Source organism: Adiantum capillus-veneris, chromosome 8 (assembly GCF_014529385.1).
Source record: "Adiantum capillus-veneris isolate H3 chromosome 8, ASM1452938v2, whole genome shotgun sequence".
NCBI lineage: Eukaryota > Viridiplantae > Streptophyta > Polypodiopsida > Polypodiales > Pteridaceae > Adiantum > Adiantum capillus-veneris.
The window spans coordinates 142,713,285-142,726,569 of record NC_140938.1 but is presented as its reverse complement, the minus strand read 5'-3'; positions in this window follow the sequence as shown (position 1 = coordinate 142,726,569).

Below are 13,285 nucleotides of genomic sequence, written 5' to 3'. Positions count from 1 at the left end.
GATGTGGAAGTGATTGATAAAGAGCATGGCCTACTATTGGTGGTTACAATAAGGGAGCTATGCAGTCTTCAACATTTGCGAAATGACATCATTGAAGAGTCAATGGACAAGGAACTATCAGATTTTTCCTTTTTCTTAGCTGGCCGTAAGGTGATGCGGCGAAGGGAAAAAGATATTTTGTGCAAAGAGTTGGATGGTCGGGTTGAAGTAGTGTCAATGTAACAGATATTCTTGTAAACCCAAGTGTATACAAATGACTTTCAAGACATGAAGTTTATTGATCTCATTTTTCAATTGTGCCCTGTGAAAAAGTGTGCTTGAAATACATTTCTTTACCACGTCAAATCTCTCTCTCTCTCTCTCTCTCTCTCTCTCTCTCTCTCTCTATCTATATATATATATATATATATATATATATATATATGTTAGACAAGACAAAGACAGATAGAAGAATCATCTTAATTCATTAGAAAGTACAAACTCGTCCGTGAACAATGGACTGAGATACAATTTCTGTAAGTATGAAATCAGAATGTCTTCAAGGTAAAAATCGAAGGAATGCCCCTCGAAAGAAGGTGGTGAGATAGTTGTTCCCGGCGGATTTAGTTCTCCCTTTTCAGGAGTATCATCAATTAGTAGTGTATTAGTTGCATCAAAAGGGTACACCGATTTGGCTAAACGGTTTGTACAAAAGAGGTAATCCTGGTTTTTTAGGGTGGTAGTGGCCCTCAACGGTAACGCATTTTCTTTGATCATACAAAAAGGCAAAATCTGACGTGTGAGCTTGGCATACACTGCAAACTATTGCAACTAGTGGCGATAAGTTTTGCCTTTGCATTGAAGACCATATGGCAACTCTGAAGCGCGGAAGAAGAAACTGAATAAATTCCTTGGTTCTTGGACGAACCACGACTCGACAAGTTCCCATCCGAAACGTTTGCAAATCCTCAAAGGGTCCTCTGTCACCGAGAGGCACCCGCATCAGCAGCAATCCATTGACGTCCAAGATAATCAACCTCTGTAAAAGTTGACAAGTACATATAAGTAGTTAGAAGCTGAACATATTTTGCCATACTTGAATAGACATTACCGGAACAACCGTATCTACAGGTAGCAAGGGTCCATACTGGGTCTCTGTAGTGTTCATGTCGTTGTTGCTCTCCTCCGCTTTATCTTCATAGTCATCATTCAAATCTTCATCAGGGGTCTCCCCCATGGCCCTTTCTGCCTGATTCAAGGTTGATCGGCTTGCCTCATACATCCTTGCCTGATCCATATCATTTTGCTCATCCCTAGGCCTGCTTTCCTCATCCATATCCTTTTGCTCATCTATAGGCCTGCTTTCCTCATCTTGGGTTTCAGCCATAGGCTCTTTTGGCTCCTCCACTGGCTGACTTGGCTCTTTCATTGTCTCCTCCGGTTGAACCTTAGCAGCTTCCATATGCTCATTTGTCCTTTCCTCATCCTCGGCTCTTTCATCTTCTGCTGATATGACACCCTCGGCCCGATGCGATTCCACTGTATCGGATGTAGGGGTTTGTCGTGGTGGCACGTCATGTTTTGTAAGATCAATAGTGCGCTCATCCAAGCCGCTATCTTCAAGCTCTCTAGGGCTAGACATAGTAAGCATGTGTTGTATTAAACTTACCCGGTATCTTTGCAAATAATCATATGTGTAGTTTTTTAAAGCACTCTGCAAAATTGAAAGACCACATGGTGAGAATTCTTTTATAGACTAAACCAAAACTAACTGAATGCATTGCCAAATGGGTACCTTAGTCATGAAAGGTTTTAATGCAAAGTAGCTTTGCAGGACATATTCTGCATGGAGAAGACATCTCCAACCGCAAGAATTCCCATCGGTTTGATTTGGGACAGGTACTTCTTTGATTGGGGCCTTGTATAGTTCATACCTTCCACATAGCTTGCCATAGGCAAGCAACAACCTCTTTATACAATTGCACAAAGCAATGTCAAGATGTTAGCATGAGGCTTCAAATTTACATGGATATCTATAAGAAACACTTTCTGATACAAAACACTTACAGCCTAATTTCAGGGTGGGTTCCTTTTATTGAATTGAACACCCACACTGCTGGTTGGTCAACATCAAGGCATATGAGACTCCAGTGATGGTTGTTCTCATATGGGAAGATGATCACAGTAACTTCCAGCATAGCACAGTGGAGAAACCAGCTCTCAAAGGTCCCATATGGACTGTTCTTTTGTCTAATAATTACAGACATTTGTGGATCAAGGAGAAACACCTCTGTGTGAGTGTGCAGTGGGAGTTGACTTTTGATCAGGCTGCAGAGACTCTACCTGAGTTAGCAAACCTATTATCTGAGTTTTCAAAGCTAGCAAGATAGTAACACTTACTTAAGACAAGCATAGATAATTGTGTTTGAAATCTGAGCATCTGGATTCTGCAATAAATCAATGTCCACTTTTTCCAGAGCTAGCTTTCTGGTTCCATCTACAAATGGTATCTCTGCAAGCAAACCATTCTTCATTGAAAGTAGAGTTTCTTGATTCATTGCCTCTATAGACAGGGTCACATTGCACTCTATTTGTTTCTGGGACTCCACTGCTACTTTTGCTTTCTCCTTAAGCTCTGCTTCCCTCATTTCCTCTGTTTGGCGAGCAATAGTCTCTGCCCTTGCCCTTGTATTCACATCATGTGTGACATCTACAACTGTGAGCTGTGGCACTAGCTCCGGGGGGTATAACAAAATTTCCCTCATTTTCTTATCCTTGCAGACATTGGGGACCAGCAGTTTGTCATGCCTCCACCTTATTCTTTTCAATGTCTCACTATCTTTGTCCATTATAGTAACCCTGTGGGCATGGGCTGCAACAATGGTCATGTCATTGAAGTACTCCAGTAGGAAGTCCTCTGCTGCTTCCTGTAGAGCCATTAATGCCACCACCTTCCACCTTTTGGTGCCCCAGGTAGCTTCATCACATATGGACCTCACCATCCTCTGGAAGGGCAGCTTTGGTATGCATAAATCTACACATTTCTGTGCCTTTCTGATTTCTCTGAAAAGTCCCATGCAGGTTTGCAGCTTCTTCATCCTTGGCCCTTTCAGAATTTTATTTGGTTTTCCAAGTCTTTTCTTTGGGGTTGCAGGTCTACCACTTGCTTTCGATGCTAATCCTGGACCCTTGCCTGCCTTCCTTGCAGTGGCTTTTGTTCTAGCCATCTTACTGTACACCAAAAGAAGAGTCTCAATCCCCTTCTCTCTTTCTATGAATCTCTCTCTCTCTCTCTCTCTCTCTCTCTCTCTTACTCTCTCTCTCTCTCTCTCTCTCTCTCTCTCCTTTCTATAGCTTAGCATATATAACTAGAGAGAGAGAGAGAGAGAGAGAGAGAGAGAGAGAGAGAGAGAGTCCACATTACTAAAGGCGCGCACGGAGCACTTTTTAACCTCAACAAGCACGTCCGCGCGCCGTTAGTATAGGGTAAAATAATACACACATACTCTCTCTCTCTCTCTCTCTCTCTCTCTCTCTCTCTAGTCAATGGACAGTACTAACGGCGCGCATAGAGACATGCACTACGGGTATGGCTCTCTACGCGCGCCTTTGGTATAGAGAGAGAGAGAGAATGTGTGTGTGTGTGTGTGTGTGTGTATTTTAAAGATGTTTGTCTGTGTGTAAGTGAGTGTGTTTGTGAGTGTGTGTGTGTGTGTGTGTGTGTCTGTGTTTGTGAGTGTGTGGGTGTGTATGTGTGTGTCTCTGTGTGTGTGTGTGTGTTTGTATTTTAAAGATGTGTGTCTGTGTGTTTGTTAGTGTGTTTGTGAGTGTGTGTGTGTGTGTGGGTGACAGAAACAGAGATAGAGAGATTTAGGCAAAGGCAGAGGGAGAAGCAGACCTTCGTTATGTCGATGCGTGGCCTTGCTGTCGGAGACGCAGACGACGGCTCTTGCACTCTCTCTCTCTCTCTCTCTCTCACTCACTCACTCTCTTTCACGAGGTGTGTTTTTTCTCTCTCTTGACCGCTTTATATGGCGTACAAAAAGTATACGGTCTCAATAATGACCACACGTGCGACAGCATGCAAATATATTATAATTTATAGTGACACGTGGGGCGCCGCCGTGTGTATCCGTTATAAGTGTGATTTTGAGAGAGAGAAAGAGAGAGAACAATAGAGAGAGAGAGAGAGAGAGAGAGAGAGAGAGAGAGAGAGAGAGAGAGAGAGAGAGAGAGAGAGAGAGAGAGTCTTAGAGAGACAGAGAGAGAAAGAGTGATCAGATTGTCACAGAGATAGAGAGAGGGAGAGAGAGAGAGAGATAGATAGATAGATAGATAGTTCTATTATCGTCCTGGGAGGTCAAATATGACCTATGGGACCAAATGAACATGTCACGTGGTGTGAGTGGAGTTCATAAGCGACTCTCGATGCTCAAAAATGGCTGAAATGAGCGTCGCAATAGAGAGTCCACATCGTGGTTGGGAGAGGAAGGTATGTAGGGAGAGCTCATGGCTGAATATATGGGGAAAAGAGGACCTAATGTGGTCAAAAGCTGAGCACTCAAGTAGTGTGTGGTACTCACTCTCTCGCACTTGACGAGGGCATAAGGTGCAAAGTCGATGACACTCCTCGCCAGTGCCCCAACGTTCTGTCTCGCAGCGTAGAGAATGGGAGCTAAGACGAATGGAGGCAATGGTGCGGATCGCACTCAACGGGATGGGCTCAAGGATGTAGGAATGGGTTCGGTTACCTCGTTCCGAGAAGAAGAGAGATTTGTAGTTTGGGGCAACGTGTGTGGTGTAATGGCTGAAGCGAGAACCTCCGGATTTCTCCCAAGCCATGATACATTGGCGTTGTAAGAAGGCCTCATTAACTTGGGAGTCGATCGACGCATCCTTGACCAAGTGACATGCATCCCATCTTCCAAACCATTTCTTGATATCAAGCATCCACCCCGAACTTAGTATTTTGCTCTTGCATGTCTTTTGAACCTGTTGACTAGCTTCATATGCGATTCTAGGAAGTCGATGCAAAGGGCTACGTTGTGTCTTACGCATGTACTCCACAACCCTTTCCATGCCCAAGACCTCAATGGGAAGCGATCCGGACTCAAGAAGTAAGAGCATGTAGGGTGTTTGTGTCTTGACTTGGAGAAAGTTGGTGAGAAAACGCTTTTGGACATTTTCAAAATCTTTCCAAGTAGACTTCCCGATGCTTCCACCCCACACCTCCACTCCATAAAGAAGCACCGGTGTCACCAATGTGTCAAAGAGGTACTTTTTGAGAGCCCAACACTTGATCTCTCCTGCATTGCACATGTTCTCAAATGCATAATAAGCCCTCTTTCCGGCTTCCAAGCGACGCATTGCACAATCCTTCCATTTATGATTGGATGGAACCTCAAGGCCAAGGTACTTGAAGTGATCTATCACTTCAAGTTTCTCATTGTTGTATACAATGCATGGATTTTTGTCATTGAGGGTCTTTACAAGCATAACCTTGGTTTTGGATCCATTCACGATCAGTCCGCTATGTAGGCAAAAGCGTTCCAAGACACTCATAAGCTTTTGTGCATCTTCTAAGGTATGTGCCAAGAGCACTACATCATCGGCATAAAGCAAAAGCATGATCACCGCATTTCCAATCTTAACCTCTTCTATGCCTTCTTGCTGCATAAAATCAAGAACCATGTATTCCAATTCATCAATGAGTAGCCCAAAGAGGGTTGGGGAAAGTGGGCATCCTTGTTTGACACCAATAGTGCTTGCAAAAAATTCTGAAATTCCATCTCCCATACGTAATCGACGTATCACTTTTTGGTAGATGCGAAAGACTGCATGCATAAATTCTCTCCGCACTTGAAGGCTTTGCATACGTCTCCAAAGATTTCCTCGCGGTACCATGTCAAAAGCTTTCTTGAAATCCACAAAGCAACAATACAACTTTTTTCCTTTCAATCGAGACGCTTCTATAAGAACTCGAAGAGTGACAAGGTGATCAATAGTGCTATGATGCTTTCGAAAACCTGCTTGGCCAAGCGCACGTTTGCCATTCTTTTCAGCCCATTCACTTATCTTCATCTCCATGATACATCCAAATAACTTTGCCATCAAAGAACCAACCATTATAGTGCGATAGTTATTCACATTGTTTACATCTCCTCCTTTGTGCAAAGGTTTGATCCAATTTGCACTCCAATCATGAGGCATGCCATACTGAAGTGCAAGGTTAAACATATCGCATATCCAATATCGTGTTTTCTTGCTTGTCCATTTAATCATTTCAGCCTTGACACCTTGAAGGTCACCTGCCTTGCGAGTAGCAAGTTTCTCAAGCGCGCGGCATACATCTTCAATGGTAAAGAAGGGAGACATAAATGGAAGGGAGCTACAACCCTCCATCTTATCAACATTGGGTTGCTCATAGAGGTTCTTACAATGCATATACATATCCTCAAGAGTCAAGTCACCAAAGCTCTCAACGCGCTTGCCTTTTAGATTTTGCCAAAACTTGCCACATGCATGTGCTTTCTCTTGTGCTAAAAGAAGTTGTTTTTCGACTTCCCACCTTCTCCTCTTCTTTTGAACAAGTGCTTTGTATGTGTGTAAACATTCCAAGTAAACTTCCTTGTCTTTGATTGCATCCAATCTTAGCAAGTGTTTTCGGGCTTGATTACATTCCATGTCAAACCATTTCTTCTTGGTGCTACCCTTCTTAGACCTTTTGCAAGACATGTGTTTCGCCGAAAAGCATTCCTTCGCACAAGAGAAAATTACTTCTTTGAAAACTTTCCACTTGCATTCTAATGTTGGGCTCCCTTGATGCTCTATCATGCTTAACATTTGGTCCACCATATCAGCATATATAAGTGCTCGTTTGAAGTCTAGACGTAGGTACAAATGATTCACATCATGATTGGAGGCTACATGCTCGGGCCGTTTACCACACTTGAGGTCAATACATAACATCCTATGATCCGATTCCGGATTCCATTCACCAAGTGTAAAGCTTTGTATGCATTCTAAAGTGGCTTCTGAGAACAACATATAGTCAATCACGCTAGCACCATTGTGCTTTCTACATGTAAAGTCATTGGTGCCTTGCCATAGAGATACACCATTTGCAATGAGCATTCCGGTACTATTGCACATTTGTAGAAGTGACTTTCCATAGTGATCCACTTCTTTTGCATCATTAGAACTTCGATTATACATGTATGAGTCATCCACTCTTCTTGAGACATGCGGCATGTCGACTTGTTGTGTGTCGTGTTGTAACATATTTGTGCGAGCATTCATGTCTCCAAAAACAATGACTTCACCTTGATCCTTGTAATGAGCAATGTCTTCCTCTAGTTCAACAAAGGGCTGATCTCTATCCATATTCAAGCGAGCATAAAAGTTGGAGTCATAGTGAGGAATGTAGCAGTCGGCCACAAACATGACTTGACCATTTGGTGGGCTGATTTTCAGCCATAAGTAGCATTTATACTTATCTTCTTTGACAATGGAAACATCTTTCAAACCCTTTTTGGTCATACATGCTACACCTCCTTGGCCTCTTCGTTGCTTTGCATTTTTGGCCCACATCAAAGAATGCACATCGTATTTGTCAAATCCAAGAATTCGTTGCGCATCATGCTCCTATGTTTCGACGAGAGAGAGAGAGAGAGAGAGAGAGAGAGAGAGAGAGAGAGAGAGAGAGAGAGAGAGAGAGAGAGAGAGAGAGAGAGAGAGAGTCTTAGAGAGACAGAGAGAGAGAAAGAGTGATCAGATTGTCACAGAGATAGAGAGAGGGAGAGACACAGATTGAGAGAGAGATAGAAAGAGGGAGTCCTTACTCTCAGAGAGAGAGAGAGAGAGAGAGAGAGAGAGAGAGAGAGGGAGGGAGAAAGACACAGTCAGCTTGACACACAGAAAAGCAATGGAGGAGACACCTCCCTTTGAGTTCCTGCAAACCCCACCAAAAAAAGGTGATGTCTCACTCTTTCTCTCTGTATTTCCAACAGTTGGTACAAATTGTGTGTGTGTGTTGTTCAACACACACACCTCAATACCCATAGTTCCATAGACAGAGACACAAACACACATACACACAGACACAGCCTCTCTCTCTCTCTCTCTCTCTCTCTCTCTCTCTCTCTCTCTCTCTCTCTCTCTCTCTCTCTCTCTGCATTTTTCTATTTGACTAAAGGCGCGCGAGAAAGGAAAAGTGCCTTTTGCAACTCTCTCCGCGCGCCGTTAGTATTGTTATTGCTCTCTCAGTTGTACTTAAGGCGCGCGGAGAGGTTTGCAAAAGGCACTTTTCCTTCCTCGCGCGCCTTTAGTCAAATAGAAAAATACAAAGAGAGAGAGAGAGAGAGAGAGAGAGAGAGAGAGAGAGAGAGAGAGAGAGAGAGAGAGAGAGAGAGAGAGAGAGAGAGAGAGAGAGGGGGCTGTGTGCATTTTTTAGTGTTCTTTGGAGAGAGAGAGAGAGAGAGAGAGAGAGAGAGAGGCTGTGTGTATTTTTTAGTGTTCTTTGGAGAGAGAGAGAGAGAGAGAGAGAGAGAGAGACTAGGTGTGTTTTTGTTTGTGCTTTGGTGAGAGACAGATATATATATATATATATATATATATATTTATATATATATATTTATATCTATCAGGAGAGAGAGAGATCATGATGGTTTGGTTTTGGCAGAGTTGTCATGTTTCCTCATGGTTTTGACTTGTCATGTTTCTTGATGAATAGGATTAAGGTCCAGTAGGCAGAAGAGGCTGAAACCAGATCCAGAGCTTGTGCCAGGATTTCAACCCTTGCAGGCTTAGTTGCTTAATGTATCTGCGAAAAGAACTGTTGACTTTTGTCAGGACATATCTGAAGAAAAGTCGATTGGTGAAGATCAATCAGAGAGGTCACCAGGGCAAGAGGATCCCTCACCCTACAAGGGTGTGGTGCCCTGTAGAGTACTTCTGAAGAAAAATACAAGAAAGAGAAATATAGACTTCTCAGATGATGCAGATGTGCTAGAAAGTAGTCCCTGTACAACTAAATGTAAAGAAAAAGAGGATGTGTCTTCTCTGGAAGACCCAGCTGCAACTGATGAGAGGCTGTTTGATTTTGCAGCATCTTGTGGTGCTAGGGACAAGTATGATCTAGTTCATTCTATGTTTAATCCAAAGTTTGACATTGAAGACCTGTTAGCTCAGCACAGTAATTTCTTGCAGTCCTACAGAGATAAGTTTGAAGTGATGGTGCAAGTAGGAAGGGTTGTTCTGCCTAATATGACTCTTGTGCATTTAAATGACTGTGGTGGAAAGGGACAGGGAGTGAAGAAGTATAGGGAATTACCACCCTCTTGCCGACATTCAGCCTGCCCTTTGCATCAAAAAGAATGCAAACTCATTCAGGAAGCCTTTGGCTTTATGATTTACCTGAACAGCCTGTTTGGATTCCTCATGCAGAATCCTGATGAGGTGTTAGAGGAGCAGGATGCAGCACCAGATGAGGAATGCGAGGAGACAACTCATATGCAAGAAGTCGAGGAGGTTGAAGACACAATCGACCTTGAGGTTGAGGCAATTGAAGTACAAAGAAGTAAGATGCTCTCTGTGAAAACCACAGAAATCAAACTTCCATTGGATGTCAGTAACTTCACTGAGAAGCATGCTCAGATGATGTTGCCTGTTGTGCCTGACTTCAGGATTGGAGACAGGACCTATATCTTCTTACATGATGTGCAAAGTGTGTTTTATTTAAGGGAGGATTTCTCCCTAGCTATTATTTCCAGAGTTCAAGAGGAGAGGAGTGGATTTGTTTCAGAGGATAGTAGTGATGATGAGGCAATGGAAACATCCAGCAATCCAATGGAATGCCTTCGAAGATGCTTTGAGAAAGCTGAAAAATACAAGGAGACACTACCTGATGAAGCCACCTTCCAAGCAATAAGACAAAGCCTAAGACCATCGAAAAGTAACAAAGAAGTGGAGGATTGGTTTAACCATTCAGGTCAGGGGTCAACTACATCTGTAGACCTGTGGCAAGAAAACCTCTTTCTGCAGGATGAGAGCTTCATGGTAAGTGTCTCTCTCTCTCTCTCTCTCTCTCTCTCTCTCTCTCTCTCTCTCTCTCTCTCTCTCTCTCTCTCTCTCTCTCTCTCTCTGTTTGTGTCATTTCTGACATTGTATGTGCAGTCTTGGATTGCTGACAAGGATGACTTCCTTCGGCGCCGGACAAGAGAGTATCGAGGAAGGGATGCGGCCCTAGCACAATACCTTTCAAAGCTTTGCGAGTCGCCGATAGTAGTTTTTCACAATTCCATGTCACAAGAGGGTTCAATAGCAACTTACACATTCAAGACACTATCACGCTTCTTAGGTGGACCGGTGCTGCCCAAAAGTGCAGATAAAGTCATTCTTGTGGACAAAGTGTTTGCTAGAGATTGTTTTGGTTACTGCCCAGGCTATACAGGTGGTCGGGCAGCGTATTACTACACCTACACAGCAATGGCACTAGCTCTTGGTAGACAAAACCCAGATGAACTTTTAGAGTATGGCAAACATCTCATGATTCGTTACAAGGGTGACGTGCCAAAAAACAAAATTGAACCTGCAAAATCTTGATACACTTCAAGTACCAATTGTATAAGATCATGTATTACATAAATTTTGTACAATGTCATCCACTCAGAGTATCTTTCTCCACTTGTGATTCACATACACCATTGTCTCTCTCCACCTTCGTTGACTTTCACGAGCTCCGGAGTTGTTGTATGCCATTGATCTTTTAGCTTTTTGTTGTTGTAAATGTCTGATGGCTTGTGCTGTTGCTGAATTTGCCAAGACTTCTTTTGCCTGCATTCGATGAATGATTCTACGATAGAACCATTCAAATAGTTCTCTCAAACTGTTAGCCTTGATTCGAGAGCCACCATGTCGTGTGTGCCTGAAATAAGCATTTCTCGCCATGTAATGAGACTTTTCCATCCCTTGGGTATTCCATATTGCCGGGTTCCCATACTTCTGTATAAAATATGGCAAATGATTGAAGATGATGTGCTGAATATGAAAACAGATTAGTTAGAATGTTTTACAGTCACATATTTGCACATAAGAGAGAAAGAATACATTATAATACCATGTAGTGAGTAATCTGGGTGTCTGTCCATGCTGTCTTGAATGATTTTTTCAGAAGGTTGAGATTTTCCTTGAACTTGTTCATATCACCTTGTGACCAGTCATCTTTGTCGCACATCAAAAATAGGATGTCTATTGATCGCCAAACCTCAGCCTTCGCGTTACGAGTAGTTGGTTCGTGGTCTTTGACTGCAATATGTAGCTTTTTCCAGCTCTGATACTCTACCTTGCTAACATAAGATGTGTTATATATTTTTCCATGTTTTGTTAGCTTTGGATCTCTTGTACCTTGGGGCTTAGATAAAAACCTGCGTGCCTTCACCCCACCGATGGATGGTTTGCATGGGACATCCTTCTCAGCAGTTGATCTCTTTTCATCCAGCTGGATTTTCACATTGCCACCATGAAGCCCCATATCCGACAGTACCATTTCTAAGCACTGCAGGGCTACTTGTCGTTCTGCGGAGTTCTTAATCTTCCAAGCAAACCCGATGTATAAATAGACCAATTTCTCCACAATTCTACAAAGGGCATGCATTGTACAAATGTGGACATTCACAAGTGGTATTTTCAAAACTGGTCGAAAAGCAGGATCCTCAATGTGACGTGTTGGAGCTTTTCTCCACCACTTTGGGTCCATGACCTTTGCAGGCTCCATGCAGAACAAACACGGTGACTTTGCCATTGCACCCATTCCACAATTATACATGCACTTTAATGTTTTAAGGTCACCTGCAAGATGCCACTGAACTTGAAAGTCTCCCCTTCCATCTAGACGTAGTACCTCTCCCTAGTTAGTCTGTCGATCAATCAGCTCCGGAATATTAGTTCGATGGAACACCCAATATAGAATCTCATGATCTTCTTTCTTTACCTGCAACACAAAATAAATGAGACTTAAGTAGATCTGAACATTTGAGCTTACTTGAGAATATCGCTTACCTCAAATGCACCAAGCCACCATATGTTAGATTCTGATTGAACACTAAAATATAAAGGATCATCACTGGGACACTTTGAGAGGGCTCTATTCATTAAAGTAATAGTAACACGCTCTAGCTTTTTCTCTTTAACAAGCTCACACTCATCCAGTTTTAACACAAAATGTAATAGCCCACGTGACTCTTCAAATGTGATGTTGTAAAACTCCACCATTCTCTTCTGTAGTATCCGCAGGTCCATAAAAATATTGTTGAACTCATCATATGCCATGTTCGCTCCATGGCCACTGTAAGTTGCTTTAATATGAAAGGGCTGTCCAAGATAGTCTCCCTGTGCCTCGTTAAGCTGAAGCCTCTCTTTCCAAACACTTGAGGCTGATGGTAGAAGTTTGGATTTTATACCCTTCCTAACAAAGATGGATGAGACAGACTTTTGGATAGCCGAATATCCTCTTTTGCTTACACCAAGTGAATCAAGTGTGCCTTGTATCTCTTTTGCAGGCACTGAGTTCTCTGAAATAAAGCGGTCCACTACATTTCTTTGTAGAACCTTAAACTTCTTGTCATGTACTATATCTGCTGCCAGGCTTCTACTTATAAGTGGCTTCAATCTCTTTCCTATATTGGATTTGGGGTCAATGTTTTCCTTGTCAGGATAGATTGAATCTCTACATGAAGACAATGCATAAGTAAATAACAAAAAATTTGCTTCACTAACACTATTTAGGCACATGAAAACAATGCATAACAAGAAAAAACAAAGAGATTACTTAACTAAGACAATGTAGCCAACCAAGAAGCATCACCTTAATGCTCGGATTCTTTTCTTGAGACCTCTTGATGCAACCTGCAATGTTTCAAGATTGCGCAATTTCTTCTTTTGGATACGACCACCCAAGATGGTGTCCTTCATTTGACAACTTCGCACCTTTCCTTTCAGTTCTTGTACCTCTGTTTTATGTTGCAAAATGGTAACCTGATCTGTAGAATGTAAATGTGAAAGGCGAACAATCTCACATTGTTGAGCTTGGAGAATGCTCTTGTAAGTTTCAGCTTCTCTTGTAAGTGATTTACAATAACCCAGAAGGCCCTTTTCTCCATCACCAGCAAAGGTCAATAAGCTTGTAGGATTGACAAACGGTGGAGACGCATTAGTTATTGGATTCTTAGGGTAGAGAGAGCCTCTCGTCCAGATATCTATGTGTTTAGCTCCTTGAGCTCTGAGCGTGTCTATGGAGGCGGGAGGTATA